Source organism: Armigeres subalbatus, chromosome 2 (assembly GCF_024139115.2).
Source record: "Armigeres subalbatus isolate Guangzhou_Male chromosome 2, GZ_Asu_2, whole genome shotgun sequence".
NCBI classification, from domain to species: Eukaryota; Metazoa; Arthropoda; class Insecta; order Diptera; family Culicidae; genus Armigeres; species Armigeres subalbatus.
The window spans coordinates 252,067,055-252,084,958 of NC_085140.1; the positions used below are offsets into that span (position 1 = coordinate 252,067,055).

A 17,904-nucleotide genomic window follows, 5' to 3' on the forward strand; every position below is an offset into this window, starting at 1 on the left:
TTTGCACTTGTATACCTACAAGATCGATAAATTTGTTATCATGGTTTGCTATGATTCGAAACAGTTTTTGCCTTTATTTAATTCGTTATCTATTGAGAGCGATTTCTGCAAACCTTGATCAAGCGAATAGAACTAAATTTGACATGTGAAAAAGAAGAACTTCAAAACTTTAATTGGGAATACAAAAAAATATGCAAACCAATTGATTTGGGTGATACGAAGATCGACGGGTTAGCTTGTATTGCATAAAAGAAAAACGTAAAGCAAGAAATTTATAGGTACAATACTTGTATAAGGATTAAGGATCAACCACTTTTCTCAATAGGGGCCATCCACAAAGTACGTCACGGTCCTAGGGGGGAGGAGGGGTTCCGAGCAGCGTGACGACTCATACAAAAATTTTGGAGTTTTAATACAAAAAGTGTGACGAAGGGGGGAGAGGGGGTTGAAAATCGCCAATTTTTGCGTGACGTACTTTATGGATCTTCCCAACTGGCAGTGGTTGAGTGAAATGCATGTCTACCTCTCACCAATGAGTCTAGGTTCAAAAAGAAAAAAAGGAAAATAATGATCTGATCTCGACAGAGGCATTGTGAAACCGAATATCAAATTTGAGCCCTTATTATGTCATTGCAGGATAAACAAAATGTAAAACTTGATTTTCCAGCACCCGTAACGTTATCCAACGAAGCTTTCTTACGTATGATTTAATCTGAGGAAATCATCTGAGTCACCATACAGCGTCGAGCGACATGAAGATAAAAGCAGGGCCCTTTAAACGTTCCACCATTACTGCAAGCGACGCAACACCGAATCGATTTCATCCAGGAAACGCGGAAAAAGCATATCGAAATGGCTAATCATCGACAAACTGCACGCGCTTTCGCGGTTCCTACGTGTATTCTGAAGTACCGTAAATTAATCAGTCATGAGCGCACTCAAACTCAACAACGCAGTCGGTTAGCTCAAAAATGGAGTTTTTATTTTCCCGGTGTGGGGTTTAACCCGTAGGCAGGCGCGGTCTGACTTATTTTGGCTGGGCGTACAAATTTAGCAACAAAACGGTTTTTGGTTTTGGACCTGCAGCGGCGGACGAGGGTAGCTGGTCGGGGTTCACTATTTAGTAGGTACAAGTATCCCCTTCGTAAGATAGTTTTGTGAGTCGTAACGAATCGATAGGAATGTTTACACGAGAGACAAGGGCTCCGGTCGAAACAAGGAAAGCCGCTTGAATGCGCTTTGGAACTGCTCAAGGCGAGAGCCACACCTCACCTGAGCTCGTTGACAACAAAGAGTAACAGTGCTCGGTGAATGGAGTCCACCACAGCTGGCTGTCCAAGTGATTGGCATACATTTGACCAAAACTGGAAGGCTCGTAAATTGGAATCGATGTAATAAAAGGAGCTTGAAATTAGAAGTCTGATTGACCACCACCAAGTTTTGGAAACTGTACAATCGTAACACTCGTTCACACGTTGTGCAACATTGGCACTCGCAGGTTTTCTAGAGTCGTGTTTTCGGAAAATTAGCTTTCTTCTTTGCGGGTGCCAACATTAAGTACGCATTCAATTTTTGACGGGCGTGCTACCCTCTAACGGTCATTGTTGTTGGCGATCAATCGCCATTTACGAAAATACTCTCAAAAGCCTAATCTTCGCGGTCGTGCCTTTCGAACGAGGTTAGAGAATGGCTTCAAGCTTCAACAATTTCACAACGCATTTTCATATCCCGCGTACTTTTCGATTCGTCGCGCATCATTTATCATCGTTTTATGAGCTGCTCCCTTAACAACATCCCAGCAGCAGGCACAATAACAATAATACTGGGGAGGCAGTGGTCTGAAATGCGCCGATGGGGTAAGATGGATGTTGGATAATCCGTTGTAGAGTTCATATTCATGGTTTTCGTTTTGTTGGTCCTCGGCAATTCGGTAATTACCTATCTCCGATGAACACATTTCTTTAGGTTCGTCACATTACGATATTTACAACGTTGAAAAAAATACGCATTTTTCAAGAATACTCGCATGCTCGAAAACATGCGTTCGTTTGGCATTTTTGCCCATCCTCCCGACGTACGAGTGCGTATGTTGGTATATTATTGCAAAGGCAAGCATGTCGGACTGGAGCTATTTATCGCTATTTTTCATCCTACGGACCTTTTTGCCACGCATTTTGAAAAGCCATTTCTTCCATTTTTTTTCACGCGCTATTGTGGAGCCGAAATTTAAGACATTTGAGCCGCCCTCCGCCGTGCCGACCGCTGCGAGAGGGGGATCGTTTAAATAGTTGTTTGTCAGACGGAAGGTAAAATAGGATTATTAGTCGAACAGAGCTCACGGGGTCACACAAGATGAGCGTGGCTGATGACGGGGCGAGGCAATTTGTTCGAAAATTCCGCAAGTTAGCCGTAATTAGCCATCAGCGATGGTGTGGTCCGTCAGCGTCGACGTCGAAGTCACCAGCGAGCGGAGGTCGCCGGTAGTGAATGAAGGTGGTATAATAAATCATGATGCTTTTGGGGGCATAGACAGGTTTACTCAAATTCTTTTGAACGAAAGTTTAGCAGAGGTCGGCATATTATTTAGGTTGATTAAGTTTTGGCGGTTTTCCGATGGTTGACGGCTTCGGAACAATTACTTACAACTAGAGTTGATGCATGGAATCGTTAGCGAACCGTTCGTTGGCGTTTGGGAAAGAGACCAACCTGTAATGATGATGGAAAGAAAAGATAAAATTAGTTGTGATCGGTTTTGGGTAATTAAGGACAAATGCTTATGTCATACAAAAGAATTCAAGTTCTATTGTTTAATAGCAAGCTTTTGAGGGTTACCCAACTCATGTGCTTACCATGAGAGTGATTTTTCCACACACAAATATATTTACGGGCTACGATCGGTATTTGAAAATTAACTTGACGGGACACTTATCTTAAAAAGAGGTTTTAAAATTCAAATTACCACTAGGAATATTTTGGTTTACGAGAATGGAAGAACATTGGTGTTCTTTTTCTTTAAACTTCAAATGCATTAAAAACCGTAAAATTTTAATTAAAAGCAAAATAAATGGAAATCCTCTCAAACCATTCTCTGAAATATTTAACAGTCTCAGTATCGTAAAACCTTCCCGTCCAGTTACGACACTTTCTCCGTAAGGTCCCGTGATTATTCCTTCCAAGGAAATTCCTTCCCATTTTGTATCTCAATCGATACCGTAGCCGCCGCTATGCTCCGCTGCTACTGCCATCGACCTTCTTTGTCGATCGTCGATTGTCGTTAAATTGGAATCCATTTATCTGGCAAGGCTTTCCCCCTTTTTCTGTTGATCGATCGTTATTGGCCGCATAGGCAAAGAACACCGAGAATTAATCCGAATTGGGGTCTAAAAATAAACAGCCGATTAGATCCGATCGCCCGCCAGTAGTGAAGCGTGTTGAGGTGAATCCAAAGTACCACCACCATCATCATCACACGATACGGATACCAGCAATGGAGGAGTATAGCTTCTGGGAAGCACGGGTAACTCGCTTGGTTCTAGAATTGTGTTTATTTTCATTTCATGGTGCTCAATTTATTTGGCTCCCGATTAGATTTGGTGATTCTCCCGTGGAGATTGAACCACAGAATGAACGTTGTCGGTGCTAATCCTGTTTCAGAGGTTAATAAACTTATTCGAAAGAACCGAGAGGTTTTGGTACCTCAACGATCGTTACACTCCATGGATTTTTTATGACTATTTTTGAATAGGAATCTCGGAAATGACTTATTATGCAGGCAACTAATCCGCTAAAAGCAATACTTTTCAAGATTCAAGAAGCGTAAAACATAGATGGAGCCTAATGGACATAGACATGTGACTCCAAGCTTTGTCGTTGGCGCAGATAAATTCGCTACTGCCGGAGAACAATGGAAGATTTAACGAATTCGTTTCGTGTGGGAAGTTCCGATTTCCACATCAGCGGGGATGAAGAAATGCTTCTCCGGTCCAAAAAGTGGTGTATTTTAATTGAATCAAATAAATTAGCAATCACCCGCGCCAAGCCGCCACCATCATCGACCGTCGGTTGCGTTACCAGCACACGTCGTTGTTGATTCATCGCATCGGTAGTGGGTGCCCCGGGAAGACCTGCGCGCTTGCAGGCGACGAACCCGGTCTATGGAACAGCACTGCGCGCGGTAGGAGCTGTGAAACCGCCAAATTACACCGGAAGACAGTTAGAACAATAAAAAGTAAATTAATTTTATCTCTCACAGCTAATCTTCTGTCCTGATCTTTTGTTGCCCACAGAGCTGGTTGACTGAGTTGGTAGCCAAGCGATTTTGAGTCACCGTCGTCGTTATCGTTGCCTTCATTGTTCTGGCGGGCTTTTGTTTCACCTCGACTAGCACGCAGCCAGGTGCATTTCCCGAAAACGTCTCAAGAACATTAACACTCCAGAGAGCGTCACTTTTTCTTCTTTATTACCGTTGCCGCGCTCGGTTACGGAGGGAGTAGATGTGAGGCGGTGGGAATCGCTTCGGAGTAATTCCCACGCCACAGAAAGCCACCGCCATCATCCACGGAAGAGCGCTTGAGTTGATGTAGCGACAGCACCTTGTTGGACTTAAATTAACATTTTAATTTTTATTCACCCTTTTTATGTGGTTACGAGGCAGAGAAAGAAAATTACGAAATGGTGCACCCCTGCTGGAGTCTCTAAATGAGGCTGAATCATCAGGTGCATCCTGCGTGACGCAACCATCCAAAGTTCCAAAAGAAATATGAAGTCTCTGTTTGAGCTTTTTCATAAATTTCATATAAATCCAATTTCAAGTTGTAAATCTTATTTGGTGAATGTTTATACTGAATAAGAAGTACGCACAACAATCCTTCATTGAAGGTTGAAATTTTTTCTCCGCTCAGTCAAACGACTGTATAGAATAGTAAGAATAAACGCTTTTCATGAAAAAATAAGAGTAATTGAATCGCTCATTGTCTTTTATAGTAATGACTTTAACACCGTAGAGTTCATCGAATAAAAAGCATGTCCACATATTTAAATTTAAGTTTTGGTCGCAGAAAGATAAATAATAACATTATTGAAAGCGTATTTGATCAGTATTTGCAATGGTCGATTGAGCTAGGTGAATCAATTTGTTTTTTCATCAAAATATCTTCTGGCCAAACAGATGAGGCTTGATATAAGGTCAATGATTGATGTCATGAAAACCGATCTCATTTAAATCGATATATCATGCCCCTGCATCAATTCCATCCATTTTATTTAATGATGACCTCAAAACGACGTCAATCCATTCCCTCGTGTTCTTTCCTGAATCGAACCCTCCATCGGAAAAAGAAAACATCATTTAAGGAAAACCTCCTCCAACCCAACCATTCCACATTATTTCCCTCCATGGACGTGGTCCAACCGAAGGGTCTCTCCACGCGATAATAGGAACTGTCCAACTGATACGAACACTGCAAAGGCCACGACATGTCACAAACCACCGACCCATCGCTGGCAAATGGCATCATCATCGATATGTGCCTCCATGCCATGACCACAAGCGCGGGCAAGGTTCCAACCGAAAGGCGACGCTGCCGGCTGGTGTCGACATGCGCGAGGAGAAAGCCAAGAAATCGTGGATAAATTATGACTATTTGACTGTGTTTTTCCCTTCCTTTTCCTTTTGGTTGCGCGCGGGCTCCATGTAGGTAACTTTTGAAAAAAAAAACACGTTGTTGGTTGCTCTGCTGGTCCGGCCATGGTAAGACTTGGTGACGATCGACAACTTTCTTCTTGGATTGGTCTTGGGCAAACGAAGACGACAACGATTCAACGCGATGTCGACGACGACGCGAAGCTAATAAAAACATGTTTCACTCCCGACCAGGGGTCATCCATGGATGACGTGTCATTGATTGGATTCGAATTTTGTTACGAGCTGAATGAAAACATCAAAACGACCAAGAAAAGTATTAAAATTGACCCGTCCGTAGGATACTTTACATCAGTTATGAACTGCCCCAAGTCGAGAAGTCCGTTTACGGAACCAGTCAGTGTAAGCACCGTGGCTCGGCTATTTGCTCGGAGGCCATATTTATTTTTCTTGCAGCTTCGTCGCATCTCTTGCCCAATCTCGATGACGACGACAGCGGATGCTGCTGGATGCTGGATGCGATGTGGTCGCCAACGACGACGGAGGAGACGAAATTAACTGTGTCACCTTTTCTTGAAGCTTCTGTGGTTTCAATGCGCGCGGTGTTGGAAAGGGTGACCTGGCCATCATCGTCGTACAAAAACGCGGTGGAGAGCTGGATGAAGACCTGACGTGTGCAGTGGCTGATGGCGCGGATCGAATTGACACTGGATGCTGCTACTGGTGCGGTTTGAGGTCAGCAACGGACACACACACTCATGTGGGGTTCATAACTGTCCTCAAAGCTTTCGTTTTGGGCGCAAATTTTTTGTGACAGTTTTTTTTGCTGGTAAGCACTTATGACCAGTTTTTGTCAACAGCGCACTCGAAGTCAATTTTAGTTACGAGTGAATTGAAAATTTTGATTGAATTCGTGCTATTTACAGTTGTCGTACCGTGACAAAATTGCTCATAGTTTTCTATGGAAAGCTTTACGAAGCATTCAAGAAATGAGAAACCTCCATTTGTCAAATTTCATAAAGGTCTATTTTATAACTCAAGAGTAGCAACTCCACTCATATTCATCCTATGTTGAACATACAAATGTAGACGACATCCACGCTACTTCTGTTGAGCTGATTGTTAAGAGCTGGAAAACATGTTTTTGATAATTTGAAATTACTTTTGCCGAGTCAATCTGCACTCGAGTGGCTGATAGAAAATCCATAATTTCCGGATTGGTTGTTGATAGAGAAGTCGGAATAATTCGCGAATCATCGTCCCGTAGTTCCATTTAGTTGTTTATAGTCGTCCAGTAGATGACAAGGGCAGGGATATCAGATAGACAGTCATGTTCGCATTACCCAAATTTGAATGAGGTTGCGGGTGCAATTATGTGTTGATTTTTAGAGAAATTATAAAGCGTTTATGCTCGGTGAATAGTCGACAATATTTCATCAGCATAAGATTCTCGTACGTAGTGGAACATGGCAAATGAACTAGAGGTCAAAAATAAAAATCGTCTGCAGTTAACAAACGAGAGGGATACGATAAAACAGCTCGCAAAATGCACTTCATAATTAATTCGCACACAATGTACATCGAAGTATTTGCGCATCCAACTTTGAATATTGATTCACCAGCAGCATTTGAACCATACATGAAAGATTTGGAGCAAGACATAACTCTAGAATATATCAGTTCGCAGAGAGTGGGGAAAGTAAGAAAATTATCAAGAAGAGCTGGGAAATTACGCTATTTTTTTAAATGGTTGATAAAGTCGAAATGGTATTTTGATTACAATATTTTGTGAAATATTTTACAATATTAAAAAAAGCTAAATTATTTTTAAACTCAAAAACAATTTCTTCGAAACGTCCCAGGGAAACAATTTTTAAATCTCCAAAGGAAATTCATCGGTAAATTTTTCAGGTGTTGCACTAAAAAATCTTATGAATCTTTAAGGAAATTATTTGGAATTTCCGCAAGAAATTTCGGGAATTCTTTAGAAATCTAATGAAAAATTCGCGAAATTTCAAAGGAGAATAAAAAAAATCAAGTGCATCAAAAAGTTTACATAGTAGATTATAAAGAGATTTCTGGGTGGCGACTAATTTTCAGAATAAAAATTCCCTGATTTTTCCTGGTTATTCCATAGTTTTCAGTTAAATTCCAGGATTATAAAAATACGTTGAATACACACATTTATTCATTAAAAAAAGGTATAAATAAAATTAAGGTAAATAGGAAATTAGGTAAATAGGGGCCCTCCTTAGCCGTGCGGTTAGACGTGCGGCTACAAAGCAAGACCATGCTGAGGGTGGCTGGGTTCGATTCCCGGTGCCGGTCTAGGCAATTTTCGGATTGGAAATTGTCTCGACTTCTCTGGGCATAAAAGTATCATCGTGTTAGCCTCATGATATACGAATGCAAAAATGGTAACCTGGCTTAGAAACCTCGCAGTTAATAACTGTGGAAGTGCTTAATGAACACTAAGCTGCGAGGCGGCTCTGTCCCAGTGTGGGGATGTAATGCCAATGAGAAGAAGAAGAAGAAGAAGAAGAAGGAAATTTATAGTTATAAAAGTTTTTGACATTATAACAGCAAGTTTTTATCAATCATACAATATTCTAAATATTCATAATTCTAAATCAGTGATCACCAAAGGCGACTGTCACTAAAATTTTGAAATTATGGAGATTTCATATTAACAAATGCTTGGCTTTCTTAGCTCACTTAAAATCTGTCTAATTCAAATGTTCTGAAATTTTAAATGAATTTTATTTTCTGGAAATTTTTAATTGTTGAATCAGGAGTTCTTTAAAATATCTCTTGAAACATCTTCAATATTCCAGGAATTCTATGGGATTTTCGTTCAGAAATTCGTTTAGATAGCATTCTTTTAAAAATACATCCAACAATTCATTCGCAAATTCATTCAGGAATTCTTTCAGGCAATCTCTCAGAAAATCTTTCAAAAACTCATTCTAAAATTCCTCCAAGATTCAATTCTAAAACTTATCTGGAATTAAATTGAATCCAGAAATTTAATTAAGTAATCATCTAGGTGAACCTTAGGTAATTCCTTTAGGAATTTCTCCGAAAATACCTTCAAAAATTCCTCAAGAAATTCCTTCAGATTTTTATTTAGGATTTCCTTCTGATATTCATTTGAAAATTCATTCAGAAATTCATTCGGAGATAATTTTTTGATATTCTTCGGTATCTCCTACAGCATTTCCTTCGGAAATTTTATTCTTTCCTAAAAAAAAGTCCTAAATAACATTTAGAAAGTATTTCTTAAGGAATTTGATATTCTCAAATTTCTCCCGCAATTCCTTCGGAAATTTCACCATAAGTTTCTTCAACCATGCCTTTAAGAGTTCCTTCGGAAATTCTTGTAGGGAGTCCTTCAAAAGCTCCTTTAGAAACTACTCTCTCTTTAGGAATTGTTTCAGAAATTCTTTTAATAGTTCCTTAAGAAATTCATTTAGGATTTTATCAAAAGAAAGTCTCTAAGCAATTCCTTCGAAAATAATTTTAAGATAAATTTCCGAAGGAAATTTTAAATGAATGGCCAAAGGGATTTTTTTAAGGAATTTTAGAATGAATTTACAAAGAAATTTCTGAAGGAATATTAGAAGGATTTTCAATTCCTGGAGTAATTCCCCACCAAATTCCTGTAAGAATATTCGATGGAATTTTTATTAAAAAATCCGAAACAATTCAGAAATTCTTAAATACCTCCTAATTTCAATCATTCAGAAATTTATTAAATTGGAGAAAAATCAGTCCCTTTTCAGAGAAATTTTGGCGTATACTTAAAGAATAATTTTAAGGAAAATATTCAATTGAAACGTGCCCTTGCTTATCTCCGTCAGTGTCCAAGCACACAAGAAACAATTTCTATCCTTCTTCTGCACTTGAAAGTGAAAGTATTCTAAGCGACAGCAAAACTTATAGGCCACATCTTTTTGTCAGGCGAGTAACTTGAGAGTTTATTTGTGGTCTCTGTGGCATATGCCCTATTTGTTCTTAACGTGTATTTTCGACTTCTCATTTGAAAGTGCGAACGAACTATATAGAAACAACAGGTTCACTATCTTCTGGCCAGTGTTGTGCTGGATCATTATCAGACGATAATGATTGCAATTTTCGTGTGAAAACTTTTTACGTGAAAACAGTAAGCGTGAAACAGTCGGCGACAACTTCTCGAATTTTGTGCTCAAACGATAATAAACACAGAATTTTCATTAATCATTACTAATATCAGTTAATTGTCAACAGTCCTATTATATCTTCCATTTGACGTTATGGTAGTAAGGAAAAAGAGTTCAAAATGATACGATTTTTAAACGATTCGCAATCGCTGACGAGTTTTTATCACTTGATAATTTAAAAATGAAATCGTGGGTAAGTTTAGGTCATCCTTGTTTTTTTTTTGAAAATTTGCTTTTCTCCATCCCTGCTTCTGGCTGATTTCCCTGATTGCCTCAAGAGTTCCCCAATAATTCCCTAATTTTTGCAGGTAGTAAATAATTCCAGATTTTACAGGTTTTTCGAGGCTGTCGACTCCCTGATTATTGTTTTAATTTTCACAAGAATTCTGCCGGAATTTGAACTAAAAAGAAAACAGAAATTAGACGAAGAAGTATTCGGAATTTTCACTAGAGATTATTTAGAGTTCATACATAACATTCTTTTAGTATCATATGAAATATCTTCGAAACTCATTTGACCGGAAGCTATTTAGTCGAATGCCACTGGGATGAACAAAGCATTAGGCCAAAACCCATATGGCCGAAAGTCATTTGGCCGAACGGGTCATCATTTGAATTTGATATAATATTTAATATATATAAATCTATTTGCCGAATAGGTCATATGGTCGGATAGATCATTAGACCGAAAAGGTTGTTTGGCCGAAAAGGTCATATGGCCGAAAATATCTTATGGCCAAATAGGCCAAATCGCCGAACAGGTCATTTGGCCAAATAGGTCGTTTGGCCCAATAGGTCAATCGATCGAAAGGTCATTTGGCCAAAGTGCGAAAAATGTGAAATGAGAAGTAAGAAATTATGCGTGAGAAGGGAGGCATCTCTCTTCTAACTTTGCTTTCTCAGTTTTCACAGTGAGAAGTGAATCGTCTGACTTTTCACTTCTGAGATGTCTCACTTTTCACTCATCATTTCTCATGTCTTATTTCTCACATCTCATTTCGGACTTCTCTATTTGCGCATTTCTCCGTTTTCGTAGTGAGAAATGAGAAGTAAGAAGTGAGAAATGAGACCATTTCTGGAATACTGCCTGTCTGGGTATATAACTCGTAAGTTCATGGATTTGAGATCTCGCTGACATCTCAAGCTGAGGATGAATTACACAGCAACTGTTTGACGAAATTATTCTATTGCCCTTGGAAGAAGTCACTTCCGGGGGGTTCATACATACGGTTCTGTTGAGGTTGGTAGCAGAGCGGAGCGAGGGTAACTGATGGATCAGAAAGCCTATCCAATAACGAATGCAAACACATAGTGGACAAAGCTGACGGCGCAGTCCAGCAATATTTTCATGTCATCCTGATAGATATCCTTTCGTGAAGATCCAGTTCATACCTTTCTAATAATGAATAGCAATGGACTGTGGCGTACTCATTTTCAACCAGCTTCTTCTCTCTACTTTCTACTTTCTAATAAAAACTTTCTACTTACTATTAATACTACTTTTTACTTAAAAACTACTCTTTCTACTTGAAATCCATCTAAAAAAAATAAAAAATAGATAGAATTGGTGATAATTGGACGGACGGCAAATACTATAAAATCTGTACACAGCGTGTGCCAAACTGAACTACCATAGTTGACCCGTAGCTATAATAAAAAGCTGGATTGGATGTGGTCTCTTTTGCCAAACCACCATTAAGGTCAAAAAATGACCTATGTGGTCAAACGACATTTTCGGCAAAATGACCCTTTCTGATAAATAACCTTTTCAGAGAAATTTTATATTCGGCCAAAAGACCTATTCGGTCGAATGACCTGTTCGGTTAGATGACCTATTCAGCCAATTGACCTATTCGGTCGTATGAACTATTCGGCCTAATGGTCTGTTCGGCCAAATGGTATATTTGGTGGAATGGGTTTCAGGCAAACGGCCCTTTCCCGTTGCTGTGCAAGTTTTCGGTGTGGGGGAAGTTTTGAGTCATATTGGTGAAATTATTTGTGACTTTGGTATTGATTTCACTCGTCAAAGTAATCACCAGGGCCAGATGAGCACCTGGGTAATGAAGAGGGGGCTTAGAAAGGCTGTGCGTGACTTAACCAAAGGATCTTTCATAAGCATACATATATAAGGCTGATCAGAAGAATAGAAACTAAAACTTAACACTCTAGAAGAAATTTAAAATTATGATTTGAATTGAAACGGGACGGTACTACTAATCGATGGAGCATTATTAATGTTGGGAAAAACGAGTGCCATTACTTTGAAGAATCCACTTGTAACCCAAACCTACTTGTAATCCATAAGCAGAATGATGAACTCAGGATGACGAAGGTCATGTGCTGTTCTCCGGACATTTGTATCGCTGCCTAAGGCGAAACTAGAATCCTTCATCCTATACACCCTGTCCGATCCTCAACCGGTCGAAAATAAATCAGAGAACAAGATTTCAGACGTTGGAAAATTACTCAGATCGTAGCGTTTTCAACAACATATCGTGAAGATAAGTCAGAGTCCAGTACATATTTTGAAATTCCTACTGCCTGTAACCGCATGTTTGTCGCAATACTGCAATTTCTCAGTTTCAATGTGAGATGTCACGCGATGTTTACATATTTGCCTCTTTCATTCTCTATAGAAAGGCATGCTACAAAAATCTCACCATTTTTTCCGTGACAGTGCATGAAGATCTGCTTTATTACCCAAGCAGCACAATTTGGACTGATTTGGTTGCAGCAACTCATATGTAACTTGATTCAGTTATACAGAGGTTTTAATAACTGGTATATAAAAAGTGTGCTGCTAGGGTATTGTGTTTATTGCCGCTGTCAACTCGGTGGATTAAAGGAATATGATTAATTATTCGACTAGTCATTGTTTGCTATTCATATGGACAGATATGCGATTACAGGCAGTGTAGGCCGGAAGACTTGTAGAGAAAGAATGGATTTGGTAGTACGATGTCAAGGTTGAAAATGAAGGCCTCTCAGCTGTTCGAATCTGAAAATTAGTTTGGGTGCACAGGTTGCCTGGTAACTAAGGGGGGAGGGGGGCTTTCAACTCTGGATAAACAAGGGAGGCCCGTTCTCCTCGGATTGGACGATCTAAATCCCGGATGAGTAAATCCGAGGTACCAAGAAGGCATTTGTTAGTAGAACGAGTAAATTATGTGATGCTTGCCCTCATCTTTAATCTCATAAGCTTCTCTGGGAATTTGATATTTTGGGCATTGGCACAACAAGGCAATATTGTGGATCCTGCGGATTTCAAACATTATTGTGTTGAAAAGACTAAGAAAAAAATACTGGTCCTCTAGGTTGAGCAGATCGTCCCATGTATCTGTAGTTGAGGTCCTCCAACTGCGGTCCCCCGCAGCGCGGAGATGACGCTCGTTGACTCTTTAAAAATTAGAAGCGTCTTCTTCGACGGGTAGGTGGCTGCGATAAAAACCGCGATGCTGGCTTCAGCGGAAAAATAGTGTAGATGCTTGGAAGACTGTCCGAGTTCGTGAGGTTGGGCTCGACGACCCCTATTCCAACTCCAAGTCTTGATTACGACCCATCTGTAAATCTGCGTTTATGGTTTCAGTATTTACCATACAAGATTTCTGCCACCGACCTTCTAAATGCCACTCCTCTACGGAAGCGTTGGCCTATGGAGCAATTTATGGTGGCTGGAGAGAAGTACCACCTGCTCCCACCATGGACAGCATTGGTGGGTGTAGACGGGAGGAACCCAGAAGCAGCTCCAACACACTGGACAGGGTATCGGTGAGGTTACGCTGGGCAAGGCAGGTCAGTTCTAAAGGATCGAACATAATGTTGCGTCATCGCAGATTTCAGCTTCATCGCATATGGCTGATCCATATGCGATGAAGTTGAAGTCAGCGATGACGCAGCATTGTGTTCGACCCTTAAGTCATAGAGGAGGCAGCTATCAATAATAACCTGACTTATCCGCTTGAAGAGCGCCCTATAATTGGTCCTGAAGAGCTTGGATAGGGTTCGGATCCAATTTATCCCTGGTGTTGCAGCTGACTTTAAACCTCGCAGAAGTGGCGCAAAAAGCTCTTCTACGATTTTACGGTTGGGGATGGAGTGTATATCTCCACACTTGGATGCTCGGATCGGAGAATTGGTGTCTCCCTCGGCAAACGTGCCTATGAACCCATATGCTCATGGAAAACCCTACCGAAGTGACCCAGTGGAGGACTGCGCTTACGGCGGATTGTATTTGAAATTTGTATTTATTTAGAAGTTCAGGAGGAATGCATGGATGAGGAAGTTTCGGACAATACGCTGCTCGAATATCTGTTGTAGGACCATCATACCACGCTGGTGTGTGCTAAGCGTGTGCTGGACAGAAAACATAATTTTAACGACCATATATCTGTGACTACTACTAAAGCCTTAAGGTGTGAAGCTAAAGACCAAGTAATAAGTAAATAAAATGAAAAGGGCGTCTAGCTGCGATTGAACGCCTTCGAGATATCGAGGGAGACCAGATAAGCGATGCTTAGTATCCTATGATGAATTGGAAAGAACGGAAAAAGGCCAATATGTTACCCGAGAATCCCCATTCAGAGAGCTGCTACAGGACTAAAGCATTCAGGTGCGATTGAATGCCTGTAAGTACCCGTTCCGTAGCCAGGGCGGAAGGCGTGCTGCCAAAAACCGAAGCGTCCGTCTGCTTCGAGTATATCGAATTTTAAACGAATTTTCAACTCTAACGTGACATCTGTGCTGTTATACGCTAGCGAAACATGGTGTGTATCAGTGGAGAACACTCAACGGCTGCAGGTGTTCATTAACAGATGCCTGAGGTATATAATTCGTGCCTGGTGGCCTCACAACTGGATCTCAAACAACGAGCTCCATCGTCGTTGTCACCAGAGGCCGATAGCAACAGAAATTCGGGATCGGAAGTGGGGCTGGGTCGGCCACACTCTACGTAGGGGCGGAAACGAAATCTGTAAACCAGCATTAGATTGGAATCCAGCGGGACATCGCAGCAGAGGCAGACCCAGAGGCTCATGGGGGCGAAGCCTCAATAAAGAAATAAAAGAAGTCGACCGAAATCTAACCTAGCAACAGGTTAAAGCGATAGCCAGGCAACGCTCAGGATGAAGATCTTTCAAGTCGGCCCTTTGCACCACCGGAGGTGTACAGGATCCATAAATAATAAATAAAATCAACTACCTTGGATAGACAGGAGGTCAGGGAAATCGACCGGTATTCTGAGGCATCTCGGGGGAAGATACTTCCGTTTGTAAATGACGAGACTAAGCCGCCATTCGTCCGAGAAAGTTTGGTCAGACCAGGCTCGGTTTACCTAATCGAGAAACAAGATTTTGGCAGGGATCGGTTCTGGATCATCGGAAACTCTATACCGTCTAGATTGGAATAGTTTCCCCTACTCCTAGAGGGGCTGAATAACAGTTCGGCTAATAGAAAAAAAAATGGTTCATCGGGGAAATCCGACGAGACTCAAAATTTTGAAAGCGTTGACGATCAGGCAACACTTGCAACGCACTTACCTTAACAAAATGACCAAGGGAAACCACCTGAGCACTCGGAGGGCTTTGCCCACTTCGTCCGACCACCAACGGTTTTTCATCGTGGACACACCAGCAGCATCAAGGCCGATCTGGGTGAAGTCGGAAAGTGTATACTAGGTGCTGCGTTCTAAAGCACGTTGAAGATGGAGGTCATAAGATTCCCAGTTGACGGCATCATAGCACCATTGTGGCCTCATATGTGTCCATTCGTGTTTCCCAGAAAGAGGAGAGGGGAAGATGAATCGTTGATTATATCATTCACCTTCTATTTGATAAGGGCCACAGGGGAGATAGACGTTCACGCTGATTGACATGTTACCTCAAAAATGAACTCCGACGACTGGAAGATCTTTACCAAACTGGAATATCTCAAAGGGGATACCAAGCAGGACCCCCATCGCCACGGAATGCCGGATATTGGTACCTTACTTGATGACTCATTTGTATGTACCTCCGAAGGATCAGTTCTTGGAGTCAGGTGAGACGCGGTCCACCTCCTGAAGGCCGATGCTTCAGGGAGAACTATCGTTAATTAACAGTTCCAAAGTGGCCATGTTGTTCCAGTAACCATTGATGTTGCATTGAAGGCAGAGTTCAACTTCCAGTAAAAACGTGGGAACCTAATCGTCCATTCCGGACAAAAGTGGGGACAACATGTGTAACGTGCCATTTGGATTTTGTTGGTCTGAAGCGAAGAAACTATTTTGGGAGTTGGAATTGTTCCCCCGTGTCAGACTTGGATGACATCTCGACCCAGAAATAATCACCAGGACCCAGAAAATGATGTTAAACTGTTGAAGTTGACAGGATTTATAACCCAGGTTTGAGATGACCGGATTGCCTGGGCTGGGATACTAAAAAATTTCTACGGGAAAGTTTGCATAATTTCAACAAAAAGCTATTTTTTCAGGAATTTACTCAAAATTTTCAAGACAAATTACACGAGAATTATACGATATATTTTTATTCATTTAATTTTCATACCTTACGCGTAAAATATGAAACAAGGGCATTTTTCGAATATTCGCGGGCAGTTCTATTGAATACTGATACTGATTCATATTTTTCGAAAAAAAATTGAATTATTTATGACTGATCCGACGTGTGAACCTTTTAATCTACGGCATGACTAAAAACTATCAGTGGCGATGCACACCTCTAAATATAAGGCTAAGTTGTGTAGTTGAATCATTTTGTCATTCCTTACACAAAACCACTCATTAGCTTGCATTCATACTCATCGAACGAGGCCAGAACCTATGTCTGACCTTCGCATGTTAAACATGATCACCAGCTTGCCTGACACCGCTCCGACGGCGACGAATTCCTCAGCCTCATCAATTCGACGCGAGCCAGCCCACCATTCTCACTTCTCGTCGGTTGATCCACCACCGATGATCATCGTTAATTGCAGTCTCATCCGCTACAAAACGCAGCACTTGATCACCGTCCGTCGCCATTTCATACGTTCGGTATCGACACAATACAGGGCCAAAGTCGTCGATCAAGTGTTAAGATCGATCAATCTCCGACCCGTCATGGCCGAGACATGCATCTCGAGGAAACCGGCGATTCCACCGCGCGCAGGTTCAACTTTTGAAGTGGATAAATGAAGTTGATGCACACTAGGGTGACACGTGAATCATAGATGTAAAGTGTTTGGGAACGTTTAATCCTGTTATAAGACGAATTAATAATATTTTCTAAATCTTGCTTTCTGTTGTTCCACTTTCTTATACACATGTTTTGACATTTTATTCGAAAAGATTAATATGAGATCCATTGCAAAAGTGATGATCTATATCAAATACGAGGAAGGCAATTAATAAATAGAAGGAAGAAGAGTTTGTAGATATCACAATTACACAGAATTTTCTGTTAATCATCTTTTAATTTGTTACCATTTTTGTTTTCTATCCAAGAAACAGTTTTCTTTACAACCACAACTTTTCAAACATGGAAAATGTAATTTCATGTAAAGAAAAGCACTACCCTAAAACGAACCTCACAATACAGAACAGAGAAAAGTCACACCTTGGTGTGACCCGGACCCCGACAGCCAAACAAAAAAAAACTCATTCCAAGCAACGGAGGAGAGGTCTCGGACCGAAAATACACACACTCACAGCCCAGCATCTCTCGAAGGAGTAAAAGCAATTAAAATTCCCGTCTCCACCTTCTCGTCGGGATTTCTCGGGGAACGGCTTTTTTTTCGGTACGGGTTCGCCGTTTGCTCAGGTGGTAATTTGCTTTCCTTCCTTTGCCCACCACATTGGAGTGTGGATTGGATTTGATGTGGGGAGAGAGCTCCAATGCTGCATCCTGTGCTTGGATGAGATGTGGAAAGGCTACGTGCAGGCCACATAGGCTGGCACTTTTGTCGAATCATCCAAACGGGTTGCGACTTGCGCGGAGGGGTTGAGGCACAAGCTCTGCCCGTGCCCATTCAGAGCTTAAGAGAGGTTATTCAAAAGTCGATTCTTCATCATTAATTTCTAGCTTTGCAAGT

General features: G+C 41.0%; 1 protein-coding gene and 1 long non-coding RNA gene across 3 annotated transcripts in view; both read right to left on the reverse strand.

The window, feature by feature from the left end:
- Window positions 1-17,904, reverse strand: part of LOC134212065 (hemicentin-1-like) — a 258,752-nt gene that overhangs the window by 115,704 nt on the left and 125,144 nt on the right. The gene's annotated exons all lie outside the window — the stretch shown is intronic.
- LOC134216175 (uncharacterized) overlaps window positions 2,532-17,904 on the reverse strand; it is a 58,178-nt gene continuing 42,805 nt past the window's right edge. The window contains exon 3 of the long non-coding RNA XR_009980536.1: window positions 2,532-2,706. This is a non-coding gene — a long non-coding RNA (uncharacterized LOC134216175). The remainder of the gene's footprint in view (window positions 2,707-17,904) is intronic.